This window comes from Hippocampus comes, unplaced genomic scaffold (assembly GCF_001891065.2).
Source record: "Hippocampus comes isolate QL1 unplaced genomic scaffold, H_comes_QL1_v1.1 scaffold269, whole genome shotgun sequence".
NCBI lineage: Eukaryota > Metazoa > Chordata > Actinopteri > Syngnathiformes > Syngnathidae > Hippocampus > Hippocampus comes.
Window position 1 is genome coordinate 496,068 of NW_017805376.1, and position 4,826 is coordinate 500,893.

General features: G+C 40.5%; 2 long non-coding RNA genes across 2 annotated transcripts in view; one reads left to right on the top strand and one right to left on the bottom strand.

Moving 5' to 3' along the window:
- The window catches only part of LOC109517136 (uncharacterized), a 10,113-nt gene extending 10,009 nt beyond the window's left edge, over nt 1-104 (top strand). The window contains exon 3 of the long non-coding RNA XR_002168489.1: nt 18-104. This is a non-coding gene — a long non-coding RNA (uncharacterized LOC109517136). The remainder of the gene's footprint in view (nt 1-17) is intronic.
- LOC109517135 (uncharacterized) lies at nt 44-383 on the bottom strand. Its single transcript, XR_002168488.1, has 2 exons — nt 198-383; nt 44-111 (listed from the first exon to the last, which is right to left on the bottom strand). It is a non-coding gene; the product is annotated as an uncharacterized LOC109517135 (long non-coding RNA).
- Between the last annotated feature and the right edge of the window lie 4,443 nt (nt 384-4,826).

Here is a 4,826-nt window from a genome sequence, read left to right on the forward strand (position 1 = left end):
TATATATATATATATAGTAGCTCCAAAGTAACAAAACCAGGGCACGGTTTCCAAATGACGGGTGTTTAATAGTGTCTTTGGGGTTGTCTTGGTACACCAACACCGTGAAAACTGTTGGTCAAATAAAATACACATTCAGCAATTTGCAATCAGATACAATGTATGAGGCTAATACAAATATGTTGGCTAACGTTAACCTCATTGCCGCCTGCCACTTCGGAGGTCTTGGCCAACAAAAAATACACTTTTGGTGTCTACATGACAAAATATAACCATTACAATCAAGCCTTACATTTAGTTACATATACACAACCAAATAAATCATAAAATACCTTTCACAAATAGCGAACAGTCCTTGTAACTGCTGCTCTTCATACGTCTTCTGTACGTGTCTGGGCAAAAACCACCATACCACAACACAAGTCTCGCGATAATAGCGATAACATCGAAATAACAAAACTTAATTTTACAAAATAAATATTTCACAACGTGAATAAATAATGTACATAAAACAAATACAAAACATCCTTTTTGCCTTAAAGTTGAAACAAAATATTATTCATTTACAACTAAACTATTCTGATGACACTTACTCCCACCAAAATCACTCATTGTTTATGTGATTTTCTTTAAAGTGTCCAGAGTCAATTTTGTTTGACCGTCAGTCTCAAGTAACGTCACTACTTTGTGTCTAGGTCTATCTATTTGTATCACTCTTGTCAGTGGTTTTCCCTTGTCAAAGGAAGTCTCACTAGTTTTCAGTCTAATCTTTCGAACTTTCCGTCTGAGTTTTCCAATGTTTCAATCACTTTTGCCAGTTTGATTTTGAACATCTCTGTATCTTTCCTCTCTTCGAGATCTGTGACTTTGTTCCTTCTTTGCAGAATGCCTTTACACTCTTTGACGAATCTTTTCAATCTTGCAATAGCCTTTACTGCTCTTGACCAATCAGAGAATTTCTTCACACGTTCCAGCAATGGGCTTACTTCTTTTGACTGCACAGTATGTGTATATCCTTTTCGCACTTCTGGGTCCATTTCATCAACTTCTCCCACCATTTTCTGCTTAGCCGGAAGATCTTGTTTCCACAGAAAATTGGGGCCTTTAAACCAGTTTGACTCTTTCAACTGTACTGCGCTCAAGCCTCTTGAGGCATGATCAGCCGGATTACTTTCTGAGCTGACGTGTTGCCAATCATCGGGACTTGTACTTTGCTTTATCCTTTGAATTCGATTAGCGACAAAGGTGTGGAACCTCTTGGCGTAATTGCTTAGGTAGGCTAACACCACCTGTGAATCTGTCCAAAAGAATTCCTTCAAATCTTCAATCTCCAGTTCTCTTTTGATCAAATCTGCGTTGCGAACTGAAGTCACTGCTGATGACAGTTCGAGCATGGGGATAGTTGTTTGTTTTATAGGTGTGACTCTCGCTTTGCCCATTACGAGTGAACAACTAATATTTCCTTCTTTAGTTACTGATCTGAGGTATGAACATGCTCCATAACCTTCCAGACTTGCATCCGAGAAGTTATGTAACTCATACTGCGCAACGTCCGTATCTTGCGAGTAGCTTCTTGGAATCTTAAGTGCTGCCAGTTTTGGTAAGTCTCTCAACCACATGTTCCATTGAGGTAAAACGTCATCTGGGAGGTCTTCATCCCAATTCACTTTGTCTTTGCACAACCTTTGGAGTATTTTCTTTCCAATCAGCATAAACGGAGCAACGAATCCCAGGGGGTCATAGACTGAAGAAAGCACTCCTCTTCTTGTCAGCGGCTTGTGCTTAACTTCAACTCTGAATTGAAATTCGTCTGCTTCAACGCACCACTGTACTCCCAGTGCACGCTCAATGTAAGCTTCTCCGAGAGCTAGGTTTGGATCCTTTAATTGTGCTTGTTCTTCTTGGGGAATTGCTGCAAGAACGTCTTTACTGTTTGATACAAACTTGTGCAGATGTAGATTTCCTGTTTTGCAAAGATCTCTAGACTCTTTCACTAGTCGAATGGCTTCGGGTATGGACTTGACGCTAGCGAGTCCATCGTCAACGTAAAATCCTCTTTGAATGAACTTGATGGTTTCTTGACTAAAGTTGTTTTTGCCTTGTGACGCGAGATGTTTCAGTCCAAAGTTACAACATCCGGGAGACGAAGCTGCCCCGAAAAGGTGCACAGTCATCCTGTATACTGAAGGTTTACACTTTAAATTACCTTTGTCCCACCAGAGAAACCTGAGAAAGTCTTGATGTTCTTTCACAACATGGAACTGATGAAACATCCTCTCAACATCGCACATGATCGCGATGGGGCCCTTCCTGAATCGGCATAACACTCCAACCAGTGCGTTCGTGAGGTCTGGTCCAGTAAGTAAATGTTCATTAAGTGAAGTTTCTTGAAACCTGGCTGAACAGTCAAAAACTACACGGATCTTATCAGGCTTGTGGGGGTGATAGACCCCGTGGTGAGGAATGTACCACGCTATCTGCTAACCTTTCGAGATGTTGCCCCTTTAAAGCTGTTTCACGTGTGGGAATGTGAGTTCTGTTTACAGGTATGAACTCTCTTGTAAACACTGGTGGTAAAACCACTTTCTTGTCACCTTTGTAACCGCAGACTTGAAGATTAACCAGTTTCTCACATGGAATGACAGTTGACTTAGCAGACATGGTTGCAAGTCGCAGGCTTGTTTTGCTTCGATCTGTATCAATTTCTTGTGCCACTTCATCCAGAATGAAAGAAGTATCGCTCTGAGAGTCGAGAAGTGCATATACCAGAACTTCTTTATCTGGTTGGCTTGTAGACGACACCCAAACAGGTAGGATTGATGATGTCAATGTGCTTGTAGTTTCTTGAGACACTCTGTTTGACACAGCCATGTATGATTTGGATATTCCTTAGCATCACTTTTTTCACCTTGAGCTTTATCTTCATTCTTTGAGGCAGCGGGTTTCTTTCGCTCAACAAACTTGTCGTCGTGTAGGCATGTGGGATGTCTCTTTTGACATTTCTCACATGTGCGCCTTTCTTCACATTTCTTTGAATGATGTCCAGTCTTTAAACATCCAAACACAGCTTTTCTGTTTGTGCAAACTTGATACGATCTTGAAGTGACTTCTCAGTAAACGAAGCATTTGTCCAGTGTGTGACCATGTTTTTTGCAGAATACACAAGTCATGTTTACAATGTTTGAGGGACTTGGGATTCCATCACCATCAGAGTGAGTTGCTTGTGGAGGCTCTCAGTCGTACAGGAAAGTTCCATCGTAGAAAGGGTTCCGTCAGTCGTCATCTGTACTTGTGGGTAAAAAACAAAAAACAAAAAACGTCCTTTTTTGTTTTTTGTTTTTTGTTTTTTACCCGCAAGTACAGATGACGACTGACGGAACCCTTTCTACATCAGAGTGAGTAACTAATGCCTTTGCCGTAATTACTTGACTGAGTGTGCTTTTGAGTTTACTTGATTCTAAACCTTTAAGTGCCTGCATTGATGATATAGGATCACATGCTAGATCTGCTTCAGTACACACAATCTCCACAAACGTATGAAGGATGGGTATTCACCATTGCTCATTTGTCTTATTTCCATAGCTGTCCTCTTCCATCTGGTGGTCAACCAATCTGGAAGTTTCAGCAAGAGTCTTTGGATTTCCATACAGTCATTGAGAACTTCGAGGTTCTTTATGTGTATAATTGCAGCTTCAAATTCACAAGGAAGTCCGCAAATTCCCTTAGTTCATTTCCATCTTTAGAACTTATTTTAGGCCAACTATACAGTTTGTCTCTGAAACATTTTCCAATAGTGAACAGATCTCCAAATCGCTTTTCCAGCATTTTCCAAGCTGAATCATACGCTTCATCTGTGCCTACTAGGAGGAAACCTTCTACTGCTCTTTTTGCAGCTCCACCTAAATACTTCCTGAGATAGTAAAGCTTCTCACACTTGGGAATGTTCTTTCTCGCAATCAAAGTTTCGAATGACAACTGCCAGTCTTTAAACTTCAGGGGATCTCCTGTGAACAAAGCGGGTTCAGGAGTCGGAAGGCGATTGGCACTTATTGCTTCTGCCAGAATGCCAACTAAATCTGAGTATGGTTGTGGTTGTGTTTGATTAGCTAGAGGAATGAATGGCTGACTTGTAGCTTTGAGTGGATAGCTTCTGTTGACTTGAGGTGGAATGTCATATTCTTGTTTGTGTGGAATAATCCCAATTTGAGAGGGAATGACTGATTTGATATAAATACTTTGATTTTCATTTGAATCTTGGATTGTTTCTAATAAAGCTTGACTTCCATCAGAATTTCCAGCTTCTTCATAAATCTTCACACGAGCCTTAGCAGCGTTTAGTTTCTTCAACTCTTCCAAATGCTGTATTTTTCTGCGTTGATCTTCCATTAACTGCTCTCTCTCAAATTTCTCACGCTCTAATTTCTGTAGCGAAGCTACTTCTTTTTCTTGTTCCATCAACTCCCCCATCCTTCAATAATATCAGATATCATTTCCAAATCCAAAATTTCCTCCTGCCTACTGTCATGATTCGGTTTGGGACCAACAGGTGGCACTGTAGGGCTCTCCCTGCAGCTGCACACCTGTTGGTCATTAGGTAATTAGTGGCTTTAAAAGGACTCCCAGCCCGAACAATCATTGTCGGGTCATTGTTGCTTTTTGCTGCTGTCATGTTTGTTTGTCAGTCATCATCATGTTTTTGGTCATGTTTTTGTTATTGATAGTTTTGAGCTTCAGTCATGGTTTTTGTTTGATACTTTGGACTTTGTTTGTTTAGGATTTAATTTTCTGTGTTTTATCAATACACTTCTTCAAATACACCCTGCTCC